This window comes from Sturnira hondurensis, unplaced genomic scaffold, assembly GCF_014824575.4.
Source record: "Sturnira hondurensis isolate 20B ecotype Veracruz unplaced genomic scaffold, ASM1482457v3 Scaffold0009341, whole genome shotgun sequence".
Taxonomy (NCBI): Eukaryota; Metazoa; Chordata; class Mammalia; order Chiroptera; family Phyllostomidae; genus Sturnira; species Sturnira hondurensis.
The window spans coordinates 369,506-395,522 of record NW_028081972.1 but is presented as its reverse complement, the minus strand read 5'-3'; the positions used below and the strand labels follow the sequence as shown (position 1 = coordinate 395,522).

The following is a 26,017-nucleotide window of genomic DNA, read 5'->3' as shown; positions in this document are numbered from 1 at the left end:
AGCCTAGGTTTATCCCCTAGGATCAGAGCTCTAATTACCTAATACTTTCCATGTTAAGGTCATTGCAGAGTGTAAGGGCATGACCCCTTGAGCCCATGGTAACCTCACTGGATGTTCAGTGTTATGACTATTTATCTTAGAAAACATAAACTATAAGCAGAAAAAATAGATAAGTCAGAAAAATCAATAAGCTGTTGATTTTCTCATATTGTCTTAACCTGGAGCCTAATTGAAGGTCAGTATATATATATATATATCCATCTCAAAGACTGAGTTTCCTGATGCACATGCTAAGCAGGGCTTATTGATATTCTACAAATGCTTTCAAAAATAAAAATATTTCAGCTGAAGCAAATGTTCTCTTAGACCCAAATAAGATAAACTGCAAGATAATTTGGTTGCTTATCAAGGGCCCAGATAAAAAGAGAGGATATTTTGACTGGGTCAGTAGATTGGACCAAGGGAAGAAAGGAAGAGTTCAAGTGTTCTGTTTGCCATAATCCAGAGCAGAATCCAAAATGATGTATTTATATGCCAGGGGACTAATGTGTACTTCTGTCTTCAGTTTATGCTATTAAGTAGCAGTAAATGAGTACATTATGTTCATCTCACCCACACCATATAGTGGAAAAACTCATGCAAAAAATAAGTTATTTTGAGGCACCCAGAATAAGTAGAAGGAAAAGAAAATCAATATGGTTTCCTGATTCACTGCAATGAAACTGTCTCCCCAGTTACTACCTCCCCCTTACCAACAGTTCCACCTGTTTTTATAGTTTCTATCATGGTACATAAATACTACCCATGGAGCCCCCGCCTTTCAATGTCTCATAGAAGAGATTTGGAATGAAAAAAGGTGGCTCATGTGCCTCATATATAAGCTCAGTTTCCTTCCTTCCTTCCTTCTCTCCCTTCCTTTTTAAAGATTTTATTTAGACAGAGAAGAAAGGAGGAAGAGAGGGGGAAAAACATCAACATGGGGTTGCCTCTCACACACCCCCTACTGGAGACCTGACCTGCCTGCAGCCTAGGCACGTGTCCTGACAGGGAATCGAACAGGTGACCCTTTGGTTCCCAGGCAGGCACTCAATCCACTGAGCCACACCAGCCAGGGTTATAAGCTTACTTCCTAATAAGTGATTATAAATGAACACAAAGTTTCTTTTTGCAATGATAGACACCTTCTAAAATTACACTTTAGTCATGGATGCACAACACTGTAAGTATACTAAAATTCATTTAGTTTTACACTTAAAATGGGTGGATTTTATGATTGGTATAATATGCTTTAATAAGCTGTTTTGTAAAAAAACAGAATTTGCAAGAAGTACTTTTTGGATAAATCCACATATGTTAAAAAGTTAGATAAATAGAGAAAAGTAGAGTTGGTATCTGAATGCTATACCTACCACAGTGGTTCACAATTCAAGGGAGAGGGATTGTGAACTGTGCTGGTAAGAGAACCTGCCACACACCTCCCTCGCAACAGGTACACTCAATTTTTCTAATTTACTAATGAAAAAAAAAATGCACCAAAACGCCTCCCCGGATACTGTGGCCGCTGCAGCAATATGGCAACAGCTTAACTTAAATGATTTAACAGTAAAACGTCTCTGCAATCAGTCCATTTTTCTTCCTTTCTCCTCTAGATTTTAATGCATTGTGACTGTGGCCTATGCTTTTGGACTGACCTGCTGTCCGGCTGAAGATCATTGAATATCCTAGCATACTGATCTACCATACAAAATGTTTTATGTTTTCTTTTAATTTTCTTTTTATTTTTAGAGAGAGGGGAAGGGAAGGAGAAAGAGAGGGAGAGAAACATCAATGTGTGGCTGCCTCTCTCATGGCCCCCACTGGGGACCAGACCAAAACCCAGGCATGTGCCCTGACTGGGAATCACACTGCGACCCTTTGGTTCACAGCCCGCACTCAATCCACTGAGCCACACCAGCCAGAGGGTGTTTTATGTTTTCTAAACAACCTATTGTTCAACTCTATGTTTAAAAACTCTTCACTCAAGATCAAAGGTCTACCTCTCTTTCTTCACATCAGTGAACCTAGCAATCTGGCCAAGAAAGAAGATAACAAACCCTCATTTCCTTAGATTAAAAACAAGTTTCTAACCTCCACATAACATTGTTTAAAGAAAAACACTCTGAAAGGAAACAGTTGGCAGATGGATCCAGATATGGAAGAGCAAAGTTAGCCTTATCAACAGTGTTGTGACCTGCATCAAATTAGGCTGATGGAGTTGCCCAGTTGGGGGAGGAGGGCATACATTATCTCACCATTTCACATTCATTTTCAGCATTCATGTACTTTCAGGCTCGAGTGATAAAGATGATCAAGTTGCTCTATACATGCAAGAAATTTGAAAGTGGCTCTTAAAGTTTCAATAAGTACACCTCAAGGTCTTTTGTATAACCCAGTGTAATTTAATGCTGGAATGATTCACCCTTGTACTGTTATATGCAGGAATAATTTTTGGCTTTGAATTCAGAATCCCCAATCTCTCCTTCATCCTTATATATTTGTACCCTCATTTCTAAAGTTCTTATGAAGGCCCCCAAATTCTCCTTCTCTACCCTGTCAAACTATTCTCTGTGTAAAGTGATGTATGCACACTACACCTCCCTTATCTTCCACATCTGTGTCTATATTTCTTTCATGTGGAATGTTTTCTTTCTGTGAATAAATTTATATCTCTTCCCATTTTTAAGAGCCTGACAAAACTTTTCTCCCCTAAGAAATCTTTTTTGATTGCTTTACTTGCTTTTCATATATGAATCAAAATTGTACTGTTAGGATCATATCCTAGAGATTTTATTAGGTGGCCAAAGTCAACCAAAAAGAATTTCACCTTGAGAGAAAATTATGTCATTTTTCCATAACTCCTTTTTTGCCTCAATTGGCTTTAAGGTAAAAAATGAATTAACAAACATGGTATATTTGCTTAAGTGCTCAGTTACTGTAATTTTTAAAATACCATTCAATATAGCAAAAAAAAAATAAAATATCTGGGAATAAATCTAACCAAGTAGGTAAAAGACCTGTATGCGGAAAACTACACAACACTGAAGAAAGAAATCAAGGAAGACACAAACAAATGGAAACATATACCGTGTTCATGGATTAGAATTAACATCATCAAAATGTCCATACTACCCAAAGCAATTTACATATTCAATGCAGTACCTATTAAAGTACCAATGGCATACTTCACAGACATAGAACAAACACTTCAAAAATTTATATGGAACCAGAAAAGACCCCGAATAGCAGCCGCAATGTTGAGAAAGAAGAACAAAGTAGGAGAGATCACAATACCTGATATCAAACTGTATTACAAGGCCACTGTATTCAAAACAGCCTGGTACTGGCACAAAAACAGGCACATAGACCAATGGAATAGAACAGAGAGCCCAGAAATAAACCCAACTCTCTACAGTCAATTAATATTTGACAAAGGGGGCAATAACATAAAATGGAGTAAAGACAGCCTTTTCAACAAATGGTGTTGGGAGAACTGGACAGCTACATGCAAAAAAATGAAACTCGAGCACCAACTTACACCACACACCAAAATAAATTCGAGGTGGATAAAAGACTTAAATATAAGCCGTGAAACCATTAAAGCCCTAGAGGAGAGCATTGGCATGAAAATCTCAGATATTCCACGCAGCAATATTTTTACTGACATGTCCCCTGGAGCAAGGGATATAAAGGAAAGAATAAACAAATGGGATCTCCTCAAAATTAAAAGCTTCTGCAAGGCTAAGTAAAACAGTATCAAGATAAAAAGACAACCAACTGTATGGGAAAACATATTTGCCAATGATACCTCAGATAAGGGTTTAATCTCCAAAATATACAAAGAACTCACTTGACTTCACTCAAGGAAGACAAGCAACCCAATCAAAAAATGGGCAGAGGACTTGAACAGACATTTCTCCAAGGAGGACATACAGAGGATCCAGAGACACATAAAAAGATGCTGGCTATCACTAGCTATCAGAGAGATGCAAATTAAAACCACAATGAGATACCACTTAACACCAGTCAGATTGGCTATCATAAACGAAGAAAGAAACAACAAGTGCTGGAGAGGTTGTGGGGAAAAGGGGACCCTAGTTCACTGTTGGTGGGATTGCAGACTGGTACAACCACTATGGAAAACAGTATGGAATTTTCTAAGAAAACTAAAAATGAACGTGCCTTTTGACCCAGCAATTCCACTCTTGGGAGTATATCCTAAGAACCCTGAAACACCAATCCAAAAGAACCTATGCACCCTGATGTTCATAGCAGCACAATTTACGATAGCCAAGAGTTGGAAGCAACCTAGATGCCTATCGGTAAATGACTGGATCAAAAAACTATGGTACATTTACACAATGGAATTCTATGCTGCAGAAAGGAAGAAGGAACTACTACCCTTTGCCATATCATGGATGGAACTGGAAAGCATTCTGCTGAGCGAAATAAGCCAGGCGGTGAAAGACAAATATCATATGATCTCACCGTTAACAGGAATCTAAACAAACCAAACAAGCAAGCAAAATACGACCAATGACACTCAAATATGGAACAGGCTGACAGGGTCCAGAGGGGAGAGGGGAGAGAATCAAAGGGGAAAAGGGAATGGACTCACATGAGCAAGTATAAAGGACACATGGACAATAACTAAGGGTGGGGGGTGGAAAGGGGAGGGAGGTGGGGAGCATGGGGCGGGTGGCTGGCAGGGTTGAGAATATAAGACAGAAACCTGTACTTGAACAAGAATTAAATAAAAATTATATTAAATAAATAAATAAATAAATAAATAAAATATGAAGTTTGTTACAACTGGGTCGGATCTGTGCTCCTTCTTGAGCACAGAATGTGATCCAGATGTTTCAGTTGGTAATATAAATCCCAAAGATTATGAGAATAAAAATAATAAAATTTTTTAAAGATTTTCATTATTTATCTTTTAGAGGGGAAAGGAAGGAGAGAGGAAGAGAAATATCAATGTATTGTTGCCTCTCATGCATCCCCTGCTGAGAACAGGCCTGCAACCCAGGCATGTGCCCTGACTGGGAATCGAACCGTGATTGTCTGGTTCGCAGGCCCGCACTCAATCCACTGAGCTACACCAGCCAGGGCAAAAAATGACAAAATTTTATAAAATAACACTGGCAGAAATATGTCTATTTCATTAGCCAAAGAGTATATAAGCATCTTGTTCAGAAATCACTGAGATTGTCAAAATGAATGAGAAAGAAAACCAAAACCCAAACCTTTATTTGCTCATTTAATAGTATCATGTGCCTTCCTTCCTCCCTTTCTTCCTTCTCTCCATCTTTCTATGTATTCTTGCCTTTTTAATTTCATAAACATTTAGCAAGTACAGAACCTACTACAATGCAAGAAAACACTTTTAAGAATCAGCTTTTCAGAGATGTGACATAAATTTTAGACAACCAAAGCAGTAACATATGGTTTGAATTTTTCTTCTGTCAGTGCTACTTTATGTTATTTCAATAGTGAAAACAGCAAGTACAAGCAAAGTTCATTAGTATCAGACATGAAATATTTTCCTCGGTCAGATTAACTTGCTTCTTTTTTTCCTCTTTCTTTCTTTCCTATTTTACTGTTTATGCTATTGCAGTTGTCCCCACTTTTCCCACATTTAACATCACGTTTCAGCTATTAAATCAAGATGTAAAATCTTAGTGCAGGACATAAGGATTTCTTATCTGAAATTCATCAGGAAATAGCCAGTGATTATACCCTAATGTTCCTATTTTACTTCCTGACATGCTATCAGATATTTTCTGCTGTGCTGGGGGAAGTATTCCAAGCCAAAAGCCATAGTATCTTCTAGGACTACAATCACAGAGAAACTCAGAAAAACTACAGTGACATTTTTCTGACCCCAGGAATATTTTGTTTCAGAAGCTGTGAAAGCGGCCAGATCACTAATGGTTAAAATGGTTACAGATGAGGGAAAAAACCTGGGATTATCTTCTGAAGGGTAAGCTAAGTCAAATCAAACAATGTATTCTCAGAAACTAATCATTTGTAGACAAAAAATACATGTATATAAACATCATGGCAGGGTTATTTATAATGCTGATAAATTGAAAACAACCTGAATCTCCAACAATAAACAGCTGTCAAAACATGTTTGCCTGTGCCATGGGGAAATCTTTAGGTATATTCTTAAATAAAAACAGGAAGATACAAATTTATATACACTGTAATCCTAGTTTTTGTTACACGTCTGTATGCATGCACAATATAAGCATAAAAATAATACTGGAAGGAACTAAACCAAGGTTTTAACAATAGTTATCTCAAAACAATGGGATTACTTTTTAGAGATTGTGATTATTTTTGTGATTATTTTTAAAACAAATCAACTTGTAGTTACTAATAACAAAGAAAGCCATGATTGGAGGGCTCATGTCCTATGTTAACAGTTAATATATACAGAAAATTATTTGAATGTTGCTAACCTACCCTGACTTCCAAATGGATGTGGGTGATGACCTTGAAGAGAGCAATCTCTCACTTCATTAGTTTAAAAAGACACCTGTCTTCTGTCTTGCACAATATCTAAACTTCACTATGGTCAGTGGTAAAACTTACATGTTAACAAACCTTTAGAGGCAGAACAGACAGAACCATTGCATAACCAATTTTTAAGTGGAATTTTATAGTGTATGTGTGTGTTGCAGGGTAGGGGGGTTATGTGTAAAGAGAAAGACAACTCAGCATCTCCATATTTGATCAGTTTTCATCATAGGAGAGAAAGTATAATTCAAACAAAATTCTAATCTAAAGAGAAGTTATTCTATTTTATGGTCTGTCAGTGAGATTAAGAGTCAGAGATAGAAGACTGGACCGGATATGTAGCAATTATCTCCATGTCAAAGCAAACCCTTAAATCTGAGATATGTGGGGTTCTGTTGTAAAAATGACACTGCTTTCATTGCTCTTCTGGTTTTCTTCAAGCTCCCTGACAACATTAACTCTTCTCCCTGGAGTTAAGTGATATATTTTTCTAGCCACCTAAATCCCACTATTCTAAATATATGGCTAATTTATAATTTCTTTGGTAGTAGACAATTTAAAAGAATAATATTTAATGCCAATATCAAGTACATGAAATCCAATATGAATTGGCTAATACATTTGGAATTGACTGTCTCATTGATTAGTGCTGACCTTATGAGCATAGACACTGTTATATGCATGTAGGTTATTGTATTTAAGGTAGATGAGAGTTTCTGTTTCCCATTGAACAAATTTCTGCAAGCACCTGTAGATTCCCAGTATTCAAAAGGCTCAAAACATCAATATAAGCCTTTGGAGTGAAGTTGAGAAGGAACTCAACTTCAAAGAACTCAAAAGTTCTTCAAAGAACTTAAATTTCACGATGGTTTTCTCAATAGCAATTTCCACTTCTCAAACCCCTCACCTGTTCACTGAGCGCCCCCAGCCCTCTTTTCTCTGATCTGTGTGTCTGATTCAATTTTGTTTGTTTATTTTGTTCATTAGATTCCCCATGTAAGTGAGATCATATGGTATTTTTCTTTCACTACGTGGCTCATTTCACTCAACATAATGTTCTCCAGGTCCATCCATGCTGTTGCGCAGGGTAGGAGTTACTTCTTTTTTTATGACTGAGTAGTATTGTCTACATAGTGCCATAGAGTCAGTAATAATGTGATAACTATAATTAACTATGTAGGGGTCCAGGTGGGTACTGGAAATACTGGGGGAACACTTTGTAAAGTATATGATTGTCTAACCACTATGCTGCACACTGAAACCAATACAAAGTAACATTGAAATTAAACTGCAATTGAAAAAATAAAAAATAACAAATTTCACAGTAGTTTTATTGCTGATACAAAACTAATACATAATTCAGAATTAGTCACACCTCAAAATCAAAATCTATGTAACTTCAGATATTAACTATTACTGGCATATGTGTTGACAGCTGAATTTGGAGCAAATAAAAATTTTCCCAATTTCTAATTTATTGAAATAATTCAATGAATTGGAAAATGTTAACAATGAATGTGTTTAATATTAAACACATTATTAAATAGATATTAAATGTAAATTACACTAGATATTTCTATTCATCCTCAAAATGTATGCAGGATCCATCTCAAGGCATGATAGTAGAAACATTATTAGAAGAAGCAGAGAAGGAAATTTGCCCAATGCCTTTATGAGGCAAACTGTTACGATCTGGATGGCAGATGCCATCAGGGCTCCGGAGCACAAATCCAACAATGTTGATCATTACAGACGCTGCCATAAGTCAGTCTCCTTTCAAAGCCTTGCTGTAACTCACTGAGCCATAGGGAACTAAAGTTCTTCCTGGGAAGAGCAATGGGCCATCCGTGGATAATAGCACATATAGAAAGAAATAAGACTGTAACCTCTGCTCTAACCTTTCTTACTAACCTGACTTTCTGTGGTAACTGTTTGTGTCACCACCGTCATTTTCATAACTATATCATAGGAGGATGACACCCACTATATCAAAGGAGAGAATAAGGGGCTACAAGCCTGAGTTTCATTTCCAAGTTACTAGAGAGCCTCCAATCCCTTAGAAGACAGGGGTAGTAGAAGCTAAACATAATGCAAGCTTGGCCTCTGAGCCGCCAGGCCAGGACCACCAGCCTGCTCTGATTGACTGAACCTTTCTCTAGGATGGGCTGCCATCTCTCAGGTGTCAGCCTTTCATTTGTAAATCTATTTCAGGTGAGCACACAAAGCAGACACTAAAAGTCTGAGAGTTCAAGATTTTAAGATTTGTTTTCCTAAAACTGCCAGTTAAATGGCTCCACTTTTCTCTTCCAAAGCTTATAAGCTGACAAGACTGACAAGCTTGCTGTCTTCCTTCTCTCAAGTGGACACAACCAGTTTGGGAAAGTGTGCTGCATATGTTTATGCAGGTGATGTATTCTGTTCTTAAAGTGAAATAAGTAGATATCAATGAGTTCCTAGCCCCATGTACACAGTGATCACCTACCCAGTCACTGAGGGTGGTATGTGTGAGTGAGGGGTATGGCATCATCTTCCAGGATTGATGATGTTTTTCATTATTTAGGGTCTGCCATTCTCAGTTGCAAAGAATCCTTCTTGTTATAGAACTGGACTGTTATTTAAAAGTGTAACTATCAATCACTCAGAGAGACTAGAAAGGACATGGGTGCACTTGGGGGTTAACAAGTATTGAACATTTACTATGTCCCAGGCTCTTTATATGTATCACCTCATTGAAGCCCCCAAACTGTCCTAGAGACAAATATCATTATTCTCAGCTGCTTATTTTGTAGATGAAAGTACAAAGCTCACAGATGTCATAGAGCATGTTAGCAGCAGAGTTGACATTCAAACCCAGACCCGTCTGGCTCTAAACCTTAGGCACTCTTCACCAGACCTCACTACTTCTTGGATGTATACACAATGAAGCATTATAGCTATAAAAATGGAAACAGTATAAATCATGCCACCTGGCTATGTTTTTTCTAAAGCACTTTTGTTCCTCTCATCTCATAGCAATATTAAATTTGGAACTTTACCACAATTTTTGTTCCATTTTAATCCCAGCACAAATGCAAAGCCAGAGGGAACATCAGAGTATTAAGGAAAACAGAACTTAAATATGTTTTGGGATGAGGAGTATGTGCTGTTGTATTTATCTTAGTATCCCCAATGCCAAACACAAGTGCTAATTCATGATAGAGGTTCAGTAAAGTCTGAGTGAGGAAGAGAAATATTTCAGAGCTGATCAAAGACTCCCCTTAGTAGTGGAAATGCTGGATACTTAGTATGAACAAAGATTTGCTGAGAGGGATCTCAATGCAGTGTTAGGGGTATAAACTCTACATCCACATGGGGGTCACTGGATCATGACTCACATTCCCAACACACACAATGATGAAAATAAAATCAATGCCAGGCCAGAAAATTTAGGGAATGGCAAAGTCATTGCTTCCTTCATTGTTTTTTTTTTTTTTATGTAATAATTTTTTTCCAATTTTTTTATTTAATTATTTTTCAAGTACAGTTTTCTGTCTATTACTCCCATCCCATCTCACCCCCAATTCTCCCCCCTCCCTCCCATTTCCACCCTTCTCAGTTGTTGTCCATGTATCCTTTATATAGGTTCCTCTAAATCCCTCCCTTATTTCCCCTGAAATTCCCTCCCCTCTCCCCTCTGGTCACTGTCAGCCTGTTCTCTATTTCAGTGTCTTTGGTTATATTTTGCTTGCTTGTTTGTTTTGTTGTTTAGCTTCCTGTTAAAGGTTAGATCATATGGTATTTGTCCTTCAACACCTGGCTTATTTCATTCAGCATAATGCTTTCCAGTTCCATCCATGATTTGCAAAAGGTAGGAGCTCCTTCTTTCTTTCTGCAGCATAAAATTCAATTGTGTATATGTAGCATAGTTTTTTGATCCATGCATTTACTGACGGGCACCTAGGTTGCTTCCAACTCTTGGCTATTGTAAATTGTGCTGCTATGAACATTGGGGTACATAGGTTCTTTGGGATTGGGGTTTTAGGGTTCTTAGGATACAATCCTAGCAGTGGAATTGCTGGGTCAAAAGGCAAGTCCAATTTTAGTTTTCTGAGAAAATTCCATACTGTTTTCCATAATGGTTGTACCAGTCTACAATCCCACCAACAGTGGACCAGAGTCCCCTTTCCTCCACACCCTCTCCAACATTTGTTGTTTATTGCTTTGTTTATGATAGCCATTCTCACCGGTGTAAAGTGGTATCTCATTGTAGTTTTAATTTGCATCTCTCTGATAGCTAGTGATATTGAGCATCTTTTCATGTGTCTCTGGATCCTCTGTATGTCCTCCTTGCAGAAGTGTCTGTTCAAGTCCTTTCCCCATTTTTTAATTGGGTTAGTTGTCTTCTTAGAGTGAAGTCGTGTGAGTTCTTTGTATATTTTGGAGATTAAACCTTTGTCTGAGGTATCATTGGCAAATATGTTTTCCCATACAGTTGGTTGTCTTTTTATTTTAATGCTGTTTTCTTTAGCTGCGCAGAAGCTTTTTATTTTGATGAGATCCCATTTGTTTATTCTTTCCTTTATAGTCCTTGCTCTAGGGGACATATCAGTAAAAATGTTGCTGCGTGAAATATCTGAGATTTTCCTGCCAATGTTCTCCTCTAGGACTTTAATGGTGTCATGGCTTATATTTAAGTCTTTTATCCACCTTGAATTTATTTTGGTGTATGATGTAAGTTGGTGCTCGAGTTTCATTTTTTTGCATGTAGCTGTCCAGTTCTCCCAACACCATTTGTTGAAGAGGCTATCTTTACCCCATTTTATGATACTGCCCCCTTTGTCGAATATTAATTGACTGTAGAGATTTGGGTTTATTTCTGGGTTCTCTATTCTGTTCCATTGGTCTATGTGCCTGTTTTTATGCCAGTACCAGGCTGTTTTGATTACAGTGGCCTTGTAATACAGTTTGATATCAGGTATTGTGATCCCTCCTACTTTGTTCTTCTTTCTTAACATTGCAGCTGCTATTCGGGGTCTTTTATGGTTCCATATAAATTTTTGAAGTGTTTGTTCTATGTCTGTGAAATATGCCATTGGTACTTTAATAGGTATTGCATTGAATCTGTAAATTGCTTTGGGTAGTATGGACATTTTGATGATGTTAATTCTTCCAATCCATGAACACGGTATACGTCTCCATTTGTTTGTGTCTTCCTTGATTTCTGTCTTCAGTGTTGTGTAATTTTCTGCATACAGGTCTTTAACCTCCTTGGTTAGATTTATTCCCAGATATTTTATTTTTCTTTTTGCTATATCGAATGGGATTTTTTTCTTGATTTCTGCTTCTGCTGATTCATTGTTAGTATACAGAAATGCCTTTGATTTCTGGATATTGACTTTGTATCCCGCTGTTTTGCCAAATTCATTTATTAGTTCCAGCAGTTTTTTGGTAGAGTCTATAGGATTTTCCATGTACACTATCATGTCATCTGCAAACAGTGACAGTTTTGTTTCCTCCTTTCCGATTTGGATGCCTTTTATTTCCTTTTCTTGTCTGATTGCTGTGGCTAGAACTTCCAATACTATATTAAATAGAAGTGGTGAAAGTGGACAACCTTGTCTTGTTCCTGATCTTAGTGGAAAAGCTTTCAGTTTTTGCCCATTCAGTATGATGTTGGCTGTAGGTCTTTCATATATGGCCTTTATTATATTGAGGAATGCTCCCTCTATTCCCACTTTGCTGAGTACCTTTATCATAAATGGGTGTTGTACCTTATCAAAAGCTTTTTCCGCGTCTATTGATATGACCATGTGGTTTTTGTCCTTGCTTTTGTTTATGTGGTGTATTACATTTACTGATTTGCGGATATTGAACCATCCTTGCATCCCTGGGATGAATCCCACTTGGTCATGGTGTATGATCTTTTTGATGTATTGTTGGATGCGATTTGCCAATATTTTGTTGAGGATTTTAGCATCTATGTTCATCAGTGATATTGGCCTAAAGTTTTCTTTCTTTGTTGTGTCTCTATCTGGTTTTGGAATTAGGATAATGCTCGCTTCATAAAAAGAGTTTGGGAGTTTCCCATCATTTTGGATTTTTTGGAATAGTCTGTGAAGAATAGGGGTTAGCTCTTCCTTAAACGCTTTGTAGAATTCTCCTGTGAAACCATCTGGTCCGGGGCTTTTGTGTGATGGGAGTTTTTTGATTACTGCTTCAATTTCATTTGCTGTTATTGGTCTGTTCAGGCTTTCTACTTCTTCTTCATTGAGTTTTGGAAGATTATATTTTTCTAGAAATTTGTCCATTTCACCTAGGTTTTCAAATTTCTTGGCATACAGTTCTTCATAGTAATTCCTTACAATCCCTTCTATTTCTGTGGTATCAGTTGTAATCTCTCCTCTTTCATTTCTGATTGTGTTTATTTGTGTCCTCTCTCTTCTTTTCTTAATGAGCCTACTTAAAGGCTTGTCTATTTTGTTTATCTTTTCAAAAAACCAACTCTTGGATTCATTGATCCTTATAATTGTGCTTTTGGTCTCTATGTCATTTAATTCTGCTCTGATCTTGGTTATTTCCTTCCTTGTACTTGCTCTGGGCTGTCTTTGTTGTTGTTCTTCGAGTTCTTGCAGGCGTCGGGTTAGGTTGTTTGTTTGAAATGTTTCTATTTTCTTTAGGTAAGCCTGTATTGCTATGAACTTCCCTCTCAGGACTGCCTTGGCCGTGTCCCATAAGTTTTGGGTTGTTGTGAGTTCATTTTCATTTGTTTCCAGAAACTTTTTGATTTCTTCCCTAATTTCAATCTTGACCCATTCGTTGTTTAATAGCATACCATTCAGTCTCCATGATTTTGGATGTTTGGGGTTTTTTCCTGTGGGGTTGGTTTCTAATTTCAGTCCCTTGTGGTCAGAGAAAATGCTTGGTATGATTTCAATTTTCTTGAATTTGTTGAGGTTCATTTTGTGTCCTACCATGTGGTCTATCTTTGAAAATGTTCCATGTGCATTTGAAAAGAATGTGTATTTAGCTTCTTTGGGATGAAGCGCTCTATATATATCAGTCAAGTCCATTTCTTCTAGAGTGTCGTTTAATGCTGCTATATCTTTGTTGATATTTTGTTTGGAAGATCTGTCCATTTTTGACAGTGGGGTGTTAAAATCCCCTACTATAATTGTGTTGCTGTCAATATCTTTCTTGAAGTCTTCTAGGATTTTTCTTATATATTTGGGTGCTCCTATGTTGGGTGCATATATATTTATGATGTTAATGTCTTCGTGCTGGATTCTTCCCTTGAGCAATATGAAGTGACCTTCTGGGTCTCTCTTTATGGCCCTTTTTTTGAAGTCTATTTTGTCTGATATTAGAATTGCTACCCCGGCTTTTTTTTCTTGTCCATTTGCTTGGAAAATTTGTTTCCAGCCTTTCACTTTTAGTCTGTGATGGTCTTTTGTCCTGAGGTGGGTCTCCTGTAGGCAGCATATGTGTGGGTCATGCTTTCTTATCCATTCAGCTATTCTATGTCTTTTGATTGGAGCATTTAATCCATTTACATTTAAGGTTATTATTGATAGGGACTTATTCATTGCCATTTTTGTACCACAGTTCCTCTCTGTCTCTCTCTTTTCCTTCCTTTCCTTAAAGCAGCCCTTTTAGTATTTCTTGTAGAGCTGGTTTGGTGGAGGCATATTCTTTTAGACTTCTTTTGTCTTGGAAGCTCTTTATTTGGCCTTCTATCTTGATTGAGAGCCTTGCTGGGTAAAGTAGCCTTGGTTGTAGGCCTCTGGTTCTCATTACTTGAAATATTTCTTGCCATTCTCTTCTTGCTTGGAGTGTTTCCATTGAGAAGTCAGTAGCTAACCTTATTGGGGCTCCCTTGTATGTTACTTCCTTTTTCTCCCTTGCTGCCTTTAGGATTCTCTCTTTGTCTTGAAATTTTGCCATTTTAATGATGATGTGTCTTGAAGTGGGCCTCTTTGGGTTCCTCTTGAATGGGACTCTCTGTGATTCCTGGATTCGTGTAACTTTTTCTCTCATCAAATTAGGAAAATTTTCCATCATTACTCTTTCAAATAGGTTTTCTATCCCTTGTTCTTCTTCTTCTCCTTCTGGTATTCCTATTATTCGGATATTATTACGTTTCATATTATCTTGCATTTCTCTTAGTCCATCTTCATTCTTTTTGAGCCTCTTTTCCCTTTCTTGCTCTTTCTGGGAGATTCTTTCTACTGTGTCCTCCAACTCACTGATCCGATCTTCTGCCTCATCGATCCTGCTTTTCATTCCTTCTACTGTGTTCTTCAGTTCCGAAATTGTATTCTTCATTTCCTCTTGTCCTTTGGTGATAGTTTCTATTTCCTTTTTCATGTTGATATAGTTTGCGGAGAGCTCATGGTAGCTCCCCTCTAGTTTCTGGTAGCTCCCCTCTAGTTTCTGGTAGCTCATTGTGAGCTCTTTGAATTTCCTGATAACTAGTGCTTTGAATTCAATATCTGATAGCTGACTTGCCTCTCTTTCATCTAACATTATTTCTGAGACTTCCACCTTTTCTTTCATTTGGGCATTGTTTCTTTGTCTTCCCATTGCTTATGAGACTCTTCTTGTTAGCTTCAGCTTCTTAAATTGATCTGTTCTGACTCCCTAGGTTTATGGTGTGAACTTCTGTGGTAGAATTCCTGTGAAATTCAGTGGTACAGTCTCCTGCAGGTATCTTGATGTTCTCTGCTTCCACCTACTCCTTTCTTTGTGTGTGTGTGATCAGCTGGAGGGGGAGGCAAAATGGTTTATGACAGCAGGAGAGTACTTTATGATATTTACAGTCACAGCTGGCAGAGAAGAGATAGAAGATCTTTAGGCTCTATATAGTGTTAACTGTAATCTTCAACCCAATTTGCCACCTCTAGGAAAGGATAGACCAAAGATAAGTCTCTTGTTGGGGAGGGAAGGCTTGTGAGTTGTATCTAGAAAGCAGTGAGGTTGCAGGTGGTCAGATTTTGAGGTAAGGTGATAGTAAAGAATAGTAAATAGTCGTAGGGTGTGAGCAAGTAGAGTTAATCACTACAGTAATAGAATTCAGGAACCTGTAAAGTGGGCTAAGACTGGAGAGATGTGTTGTGAAGTATTTACAGTGCTATAGAAAGCAACAAACAAACAAACAAACAAACACACACAAAAAAGGGCAAGAGAAGTGAGGAAAAAGCAATAAGTTTGGGGTGAAATGAAGAGGGACTAAAACAGGAAAAAAGAAAGGAGAGGAACAGAGTACTGAAAGATACAGGAACAATAAAATTTAAAAATATATACGATTACTGAAAAAAGTTTAAAAATAAAAGTAAAAAACAAAAACAAAAAAAAAACCAACAACAAAAACTCCTTCCTTGTTGGTTTCAAACTGTCCAATCCGGTTTTTCTGGTTTCGGTGGGACCCCTCTGTGGACTGGGTTATAGGCCCAGGCACACACCTGCCCACCAGCCAGGCTACCAGAATGGGGTGCGGGTGCCCGCACACCTGACAGGCTGCCTTGGTCCGACAGGATCTGGTACTGTCCTGTGGCTGGGTGAGAAGCAAGTCAAGCTGCCTTCACAGGAGAATACCTCAGTCCACTTTCCAGTAAAAACTTCTCCAGAAAGCGTGCCTCCCAGCCCAGCCCAATCCCCAACCTGACTGTTTAGGACAATGCTCCTCTCAAATTTCCTGGGCTGGCAGGCTGGTGGGTTGGCGACCACAGAGATTGCAACTGAACAGGGCCCCCTGTCCTTGCTACCCTCCCTGCACACCTAGGCAGACAGGTCTCTGCCACCCAGCCCCTCCTAGATGGTGAGGGAGGGAGCCAGCTCTTCCAGGGACCCCGCAGCCAGCCCAATCCTCCACTGGGTGCTGGGCTCCCTATGAGTCCTCCGTGGCACTGGCCACAGACGGAAGCCTCTACACCCCTAACAGCAGCAGCGGGGGCTCTGAGGCTTTTTGGGCTGGCCCAGGGCAGCCGGTCCTGCCACTGCCGCTTTTGTCTTTACTCACAATTGCTGGGCTCCCGCTGAGTCCTCTGTGGCAGACGCCCTGACGCTGGCCATAGACAGAAGCCTCTGGGCCCTGGAAGCTGCAGCGGCAGCAGCTCCGAGGTCTTTACGCGCTGGCCCATGGCTGCTGGTCCTGCCACTGCTGCTTTTGACTTTACTCTGGGGTGCCTGGCTCCCGAGGGCAGCCGGCCCTGCCGCTGCAGCTTTTGTCTTTACTCACAGGTGCTGGGGTCCCAATGAGTCCTCTGTGTCAGATGCCCCTGTTGCTGGGTGCAGGGGGAAGCCTCTGGGCCCCAACCGCTGAGGCAGCCAAGGCTCCAAGGTCTTTATGCGCCGGCCAATGGCTGCCGTAATGCCACCGCCGCCACCGCTGCTGCTGCCCTTGACTTTTCTCAGGGTTGCCGGGCTCCTGATGAGTTCTCTGTGGCAGACGCCCTTGTCCCTGGGCACAGATGGAAGGAAGCCTCTGGGCTCCAACCGCTGCAGCAGCCGAGGCTCCGAGGTCTTTACATGCAGGCTAATGGCTGCCGCCGGTCTGGCTGCCTCTGTCCTTACTTGGGTCCCTGAGAACCCAAGGACTTCTAGCTGTCTGGTTCGTCACTATCTCTGGTCTCTTATTTTCATAAATGCTGGGGAATTGTTGGTTGGGGAATTGATTGCGCTGTTCTTCTGTAAATCTGCCAGGATTTTCCCCCAAGTGTAGGAGAACTGCAGTCGCTCCGTCCTACTCCTTCGCCATTTTCTCCCCCCCCCCCAAGTTGTTATCGCTTCCTTCATTGTTAACTTCTTAGAAAGGCGGTACACCATTCTTTGATACTTCAGAGAAGCCTTTAAATACTGATTAGAAAGTGAATTAACACAATACAAAAAGTACATAGAAAGTAAAAGTGATCAACTTAACCGACTTAGAAAAGTCTTGTATCAAAATCCAAAAGCTTTTTTATGATAAACAGACTCAGTAAACTAGGAATAGAGTGGAATTTCTTTAACATGATATAGACTATCTAAAAATCTTTACAGGTAATACCATAATAATCAATAACTGAATGCTTTCCTTTGATGTCAGGAACAAGGCAAGGAACACAATACTGGAAGCTGTAACCACTGCAATAAGAAAAAATTAAAGGCATATAGATTGTAAGGGAAGAAATAAAATTTTCTCCCTTTTGTAGATGACAAGAAAATTTCAAGGAATCTACAAATACACACATACAGATCTCTGAGAATTAAAAAGTGAGTTCTGTTCGTTCACAAAATATAGCAACCAGGAAGAATTGATTTGATTACTATATGCTAATACTGAGCATATGGAAACAAAAACACAATACCATTTATAATCAGTCCAAAAATGTCATATTTAGGTATAAATTTAATAAAACATATACAGAATCTACATGCTGAAAATGTTAAAATGCCAATGAAACTTAAAGACCTAAAGAAAAGTACAGGTATACTACATATACTAACTGAAACACTCAAACAAGTAAAGTCAATTTTCCCCAAAATGGACCCATAGGTTTTTAAAGCAATCCCTATCAAAATCCCACATGTTCTTTGTAGACATACACAAGATTATTCTGAAATTTATATGGCATAGTTACTAGAAGAGCTAAAATAACCCTGAAAAAAAAAGAATCAACTGGGATATTAAAACCTAATATTTACCTATAGTATTCAAAACAGTATGCTATTAGGGGAGGCACAGACACATAGATTAACTGAACAGAGTAGAGAACCCAGAAATAGACTCATGCAAATATGGCCAACTGAGTTTTGACAAAGTGGCAAAAGAGATTTAATGGAGGAGGAATAGACTTTTCAGCAAATGTTTCTGAAGCAATTGGACATTCATTCAAAATGAAGGCTGTTGCCCTAAACTTCACTCAAAATAGATCACACACTAAAAATGTAAACCATAAAACTATACAATTTTCAGAATAAAATAGGAAGAGATTTTCAGGATCCAAAATCAGAAAGTTGCAGAGTTTAGACCTGACACCAGAGCACTAGTCATAAGCTGAAAAAATGAGTTGGACTTCATCAAAATTGAAAACACTTGCTCTCTAATAGACACCCCCTTAAGAAAATCAAAAGAATCTACACAGTGGGAGAAATCTCTGCAACCACATCTCCAGCAAAGAAATCTGTATCTAGAATATATAAAGAACTCATACATTTCAACAGTAGGAAAACAAAAAATCCAGTTAGAAAATGGGCTAAAGGTATATGCAGACAGATCACTTAAAAGGATACACAAATGGAAAATGAGCACATGAAAAGATACAGAACATCATTAGCTCTTAAGGAAATGCAAATTAAAGCCACAATGAAATATCAGTACACACCTATTAGAATAGCCAAAATCAAAAATAGCCAAAACAACAAATGCTGCTGAGGATGTGGAGAAATTGCATCAATGATAGAATGTTAGTGATAAAGCAAAACGGTACAACTACTGTGAAAAATAGTTTCCCATTTTTAATAAAACTCAATATGCAATCATAAATCCTAGAAATTAGGACTTCCGTCAAGATGGAGGCATAGGTGGAAACACTGTGCCTTCTCCCACAACCAAGTTTGAATACAACAAAGGTTTGGAGAACAAAGACATAGCCAAAGAACAGAAAATTGAATTATAAGGAAGTCCAACAAAAACGAACCATTCAACCGGGATGGTAAGAGGGGTGGAGCCAGCAGCGGAGCAGTGTCGGGTGGGAAAGATTCCCAGACCTAGGCACACAGGTGGCCTGGGCCCAGTCAGGGTGTGGGGCAAACTGACCTCAGTCGCACATTTGCGCACAGTGAGACGGACCCTGCAGGCCCCAGAGGGCGAACCCAGTGGTGGAGGGCTGACGGCGGTGGCACACTTGCGTGTAGTGGGACGAAACGCGTGGGCCCCGGTGATGGTGGCAGCTGCCAAACCTGTGGGGGCTGCAGCGGGAGGTGAGGAGGCAGACGGGACGTCATTGCTCCTCTTTAACCCCTCCCCCACTTACAGTCTCACAACCCAGCGACTGAGTTGCCCTGTTCTGGTGAACACCTAGGGCTCTGTTCCTGCTACGTAACAGGCACAAACAGCCCAAAAGATGGCGCATGAAGAACTCAAAGTCCCAGAGCCGATAACTCTCAGGGACCGAGAAATTGCCAGCCTCTCAGAAGCACAATTCAAGACAGTGTTTATCAGGATGCTCACAGAACTGGTTGATTATAGTCACAAATTAGAGGAACATATGAATGCTAAACTAATTGAAATGAAGGGAGATGCACAGGAAATCAATAGTGATGGAAAGGAAACTGGGACTCAAATCAATGGAATGGACCAGAAGGAAGAACAAAACATCCACCCAGAAAGGAATGAAGAAATGAGAATTCAAAAAAATGAGGAGAGGCTTAGGAACCTCCAGGACATCTTTAAACGTTCCAACATCCGGATTATAGGGGTACCAGAAGGGGGAAAGAAACAGCCATGAGTGGAAAACTTATTTGAACAAATAATAAAGGAGAACTTCCCCAGTCTGGCAAAGGAAATAGACTTCCAGGAAATCCAGGAAGCTCGGAGAGTCCCAAAGAAGTTGGACCCAAGAAGGAACACACCAAGGCACATCATCATTACATTAGCCAAGATGAAAATGAAGGAGAGAATCCTGGAAGCAGCAAGAGATAAGGGGACAGTCACCTACAAAGGAGTACCCATCAGACCGTCAGTGGATTTCTCAAAAGAGACCTTGCAAGTAAGAAGGGGCTGGAAAGAAGTATTCCAAGTCATGAAATCCAAAGACCTACAGCCAAGATTGCTTTATCCAGCAAAGCTTTCATTTAGAATGGAAGGACAGATAAAGTGCTTCTCAGATAAGGTCAAGTTCAAGGAGTTCATCATCGCCAAGCCCTTATTATATGAAATGCTAAAGGGACTTATATAAGAAAAAGAAGATGAAAAATATTAACAGTGAAAGGACAGCAAACTCACAGTTATTAACAACCACACCTAAAACAAAAGCAAACCAAGAGGACAGCTAGATCAGAAATGGAACCATAGAAATGAAGAACACATGGAGGGTTAGCAACAGGGGAGTGGGAGGAGGAGAAGAGGGGAGAAGGTACAGAAAATAGCATAGACAGTAGGTAGAAAATAGATAGGGGGGAGGGCAAGAATAGTAGGGGAAATAAAGAATCTAAAGAACTTGAGACACGTGGTTATAAACTAAGGGGGGAAGAATGGTGGGGGAGGGAGTGTGCGGGTGGAGGGGAATGAAGGGGGGAATAGAACAACTGTAATGGTATAATCAATAAAATATATTAAAAAATAAAAAAATAAAACCTAGAAATTGCAGTCTTAGGAATTCACCATAGACAAGTGAAAATCACATTCACCCCAAAACCTTTAAAAGAATGTTTAAGTCACTTAATTCATCATAGCCAAAAACTGGAAACAGTCCAAGTATCCATTACAGGGTGAATGGTTAAAACACTCATATATCCATACTGTGAAATATTATTAAAAAATAAGGTTGCTGAATAGTAATAATCACATAGCATTTATTATCACCTGGTGATAATATAGGGGTAATCAAAGCAATATGAATAAGTGTTTAAGAACTATACTCCCAACAAAGGACATCTGAAAAACAGAAACCATATTGTTTCCCAACAATTTTTCACTTCATTAGTCATTCCTAGTTGGAAACACTTTGGAGCAGACTAGTATCTCCTTTTAGCTTTCCATGACTTTGTTTTAGAATGAATCCCTTTTGCATCATCCAATACATAGTTCATATATTCATCAAAACCAATGACACAGCCATCTATCTGCACATTCACTTGCTTATTAGGTCACACCCAAATCCAAGATCTATTTTGCAAGTATCTGAAGATGAGGTTGACAGGCTGCATGATCACCTTCTGCAGTTTTTGGCCCTGGCCACAGTACACCATAGTGGAAGCTGATGAGTGACCTTATTTTTTAAATGTTTAAAACCTTGTAACATACTTTAGAAACCACAGGTGCACTACAGGTGATTTCAGGGCAACAATAATAAAAGCTCAAATTTATTGTTGGTATGAGCAAAACTTGATGAAGCTCTTTATGAATATTTTATCTCAATGAATTCCTACATCCTACTTAATCCTTGTGAATTCAATGTTATTATTATCCTGTTTTACACATCAGACAGTAGGCTTAGGATTCAGTGACTGAGACAGGATTTGAACCTAGGTGTGTCTTTCTTCAAGGCAAAATTTCCTATGGGTAGAGTAGGCAAAAGTAGGGTTATAGTAGTATAATAGCACAAATAAAGGCAATGATAATTAATGAATAATATAAGAACTATGTTTTTTATACTCACAACTGTAAAAATACTTGGGCATATAAGTAGTATACTGAAGCACCCCCTAACAGCATGGTGTGACGATAGGGTTGGCATTTTAGGCTACCATGACCTGATACAGAAAAGAGTTGAAGGTACTTAAAACAGGATTTTTCCTGGATGAAGCCTTAATATAATTACCCTTGGATGTAAATAAATACAATACACAGCAATACATTAGGATATCTCTAGCAAAAATCTCCTATTGCAATTCTTACTGTGAAGACTGCCTACATGAGAGTGTATGTCACAGTTTATGAGAGTCCAGTCTACAGCTTATGAAAGCAAATCTTTTGAAAGAGTATGTTACTTTAATATTTCTGACTTGAGACAAATTGTAATCTTCAGTAAATAGTAAGAGGAAGAGTGGTCTCAAATATTGAATTCCTTCAAGTCCTGACTCCAACCTCTGTGAAAATGATACAAGCCGGCCGTTCTCAGTCACTCCATGCAGGGGCACAGATGGTCTCTTGGGTAGCTACTCTGGCTCCATTAACAGCTTTTTCTGTTAATGAATGGCTCTTGCTGAAAAGCACAGAGCTAGGGGCTGTTCGTGGATGAGGAGCAGAAGCGCTGGTACGCTTGTGTCGCTGCTTCTCTTTGATCACGTGGGGAAGCTCACGGGCTAGAAGATCTGGTTTGAATACTTTATTAATAATTTGGAGAAAACTAATTAGGTTTGTGTGTGAATCTAAAGTTAAAGCTTCTATAGGAGCCCAGAGGAATAGAAATACAAGAGGAAACATTTTCAAAGATACTGAGTGTGTATTTCCCCCGTCCCATCTGCCCTCTGATGTATATAACCATGTTCTCTCTCTCCACTCACTTTCCCACTCCGATTCTTCATTTTTTTCTCACCTTTACTTGCCAGTTTTCTCCCTGCCCCCCTCTTCTCTTTTGCCTTGCCTTCTCTCTCTCCCCGCCCCTTTCTGTCTTTTCCAGAGGAATGTAACAGGGAGGGGATAGAAGCAATCTGAAGTCTCTTTGTCACCTGCTTCTGCTCTATTATTTGCTGTCCCACCAAGACCCACAGTGGTTAACTGGGATTCATAACTGGGTTATAACTAGAACTGAAACTGTAGATGGTGCTGGTGATACTGGTAGTTTGGAAGAGTTGATGCTGCCTTTCAAATCTCTCAATTGTCAAAGCTATTTAGATTTAATGTTTCAAATTACAATCCAACAGCGATGATCCCAGGCTAGTAAGTGAGGTTAAATTTCCTTAACTGGTTCCTTTCAGCCAGAAAACTCATGAAAACCTGAGAGCTCTTCATTTCAAATGAAGCCTCTAGGCCACATGATCACCATATGTGCCTTCCTCTGTGATTCCTTCCAGTTAAACTACTGGCCCAATGAGAATTTCAATGGCAATTCAAGTGTGCTGGTCAGAGCGTTCTGATTTAAACAACATATGCAGTTTTTGCTGGGATGACTCAATGCAACTGATGCAGCCTTTTTCTTCCCCCCTGCAAATGTGTTTTCCACTCGTGGCTGTTTCAGTAAGTTCAGTCTGAGTGTAAATGTTACTTTATTCCATCTCTACTTTTCACAAAAGAGCGCCACTAGAATGTTCCTTTCTTAGACTCATTTCTCCAGAGTATACAGCACTCAGTAAGGTAGGTAATAATAGTAGCTATTATCAAAATGAGTACATACTGTGTGTTGGACACTGTGCTAAACCTGGATTAACTCAGTTAATTTTCACAAAGTAGGTTCTATTATTAAGCCCTTATGCAAATGGACATGCTAAGACTCAAAGACTTTAAGTAATTTACCCAAGGCTCCAGAGTTAATATGTGGAAGTTGCACGGTTTGAACCTGCATTTGTTGGCTTCTAAAATCATCTTTGCTTCTAAGTAGAATGTTAGGACCTTGAAGTGTTGTTGAACCCATGTGACTGTTGACAGCAGCAAAGAAAATGCAGCAAATGGAGCCTTCTTTCCATTTAGAAGCTGTAAAAGGCCTTCGCTCTGTGCGCAATTCCCTGCTGGAAATTCCCACTCAATACATGTTGAAGAATCATGATGAAAACTAGTTTTAATTTTAGAGAAGCTATAAATAAAAATGAAGCACATTTAGGTTTTTAAAAAATCTTTAAAATGATTATTATTGCCCAGTTTATTAATAACAAGGGTAGTTTGGTTAAAGTTATAAAACCTGAGACTTTTTCTTCACATATTTCTTACTTGCTGAAGCAGTCTTTTTTTAATAAGGCAGGAGCTAAAAGCATACTGGGGTAAAAGAAAACTATAAATATTAAAATGCAAAACTATTATGGCAAGAATACAAACTTGTCTCAACGAATTGCTTGGCTTTAAAATCTGCACTAACTGAACTTTCTTATTAAAGGTTTATTTTAAGAGAAGTCCAATTCCATTCAGTGTGAATACAGTTCTTACAGTAACAGCCTGTCTCTCACAATTAATTGCTGCTTGTCTTCTTGGATATAATCATTTGCATAACTGTGATTCTTTCCAATAAAAAAGGATTACATAATTTTGGAGAAGCAAACATCATGATATTTAAATTTACATGAAATTAAAGGAATAAACGTTCCATGGTAACAGAACTATTACCATCCACCCAAAGAATAAAGTATTTAACATTATAGCCTATGCATTAAGAGAAAATCATTTTAGATTACACTACTCTTCAAATGTCATTCAAATTTAAAATTTTCTATCATCTCATTTTGAAATTTGAGTACTGAAAGGAAAATCAGTGCTACCATCCATAAGATAATATATATCATAAATTATGATAGGAAGTGGGAAGCAGATATTTCAGTATACTTTAGAATATGGGGCAGAGTAGAAGCCCCAGTCCACTTGGATCAAAGTTGGGTATGTTAGCACGTGAGCTCTTTATTTCTCTGTTGTGTTCCAGCCCCCCTGCACACTTGTGGTACTCAAAACTAGCACCCAATGGTCCAATATGCCTCAGCCCCTCCCCCCTCCCATTGTTGCCAGGGCCCAGCACTGAGGAGTGCTGCAGCTACCACTCCTAATGAAATTCCTGGGGATGTAGCCAATAATCTGGCTGTGCCCTTGATAGACACAGCGCCAAGTCACCGCGCACAGTGCTTGTCCATCCTTTGCTATACCAGCATTGGCAGGCATCCTCCTGTTGGCATTAACCACCCATTTCCCACACACAACATCACCTACAGATGATTTTCCTTTATGGAATCGCTTGCTTTCAAGTCACAGAATCTGGTTGGCATGTAAATTTCAGCAAATAATAAGGGGAAGAAATGCCTCTTAAAGAATTAGTTTCTTTGCAGAATTTTATAAAGCTCCTTCTTTTCCCCAATGCAGGGGTAGACCAGGACAAGTAAACTGTCCTAGCAGAATGAGATGAGTCTCAACAGGGCACTGTCTGGCAAGGTGCATAAAGGGAGGAACTTGCTGATTTTGCTAGGGCCTAGCACACAAATGTTTGCATAACTATAAATGAAGCTCTAGAATAAATAAATACACGAACAGATGATACAAAACTCTGCAGGTTCTCATATCCCAGAATCACTAGAAGATTAGAATTGTGTCCAGACATGTGAAGACTGATGCCAGTGGTTTACAGTATAGACTGTGAAGGCAGAAACACTTGAATGACTTCAGTCCCTTAGACTCCTTGCTCCTTACTATCCTATGTCCAATGGGAATAACAGAAGCATGTATATTATAGGGATGTGCAGGGTATTGAATAAAATAATACACATATGTGAAACTCTTAGCATGGTTCCTAATACATTAACTGTGGGCATTATTACTATTGTTGGGAGATGAACATCTGGTCTGATAGAAAATATCAAATTTTCAAATGCCTTTTAAAAACTGTACAGATAAGATAAAAATCACCATTCTTTCTCCATTTTATAAAAAACATCATTCAGAGAAATACATTGAGTTCAATTTCCATTTATCTGTGCAGATCTATCTATTCATTTCTCTGATGGACAAGAGAGATGTGCTCACATTCAGAAAGTTTCTCTTCTGCTGTTTGTCCTTTTTGTCCCCCATATTCCCATGGCTTGGTCATATATGCTTCTGGAACAGCAACAGAATGCATTTCTGTAATATGACTTTCTTGGGAAATGGATT

General features: G+C 38.9%; 1 pseudogene; it reads right to left on the bottom strand.

Annotated features, from left to right (window-relative positions):
• Positions 1 to 21,227: 21,227 nt before the first annotated feature.
• On the bottom strand, positions 21,228 to 21,486 carry LOC118994469 (small nuclear ribonucleoprotein E-like; annotated as a pseudogene).
• Positions 21,487 to 26,017: the final 4,531 nt, after the last annotated feature.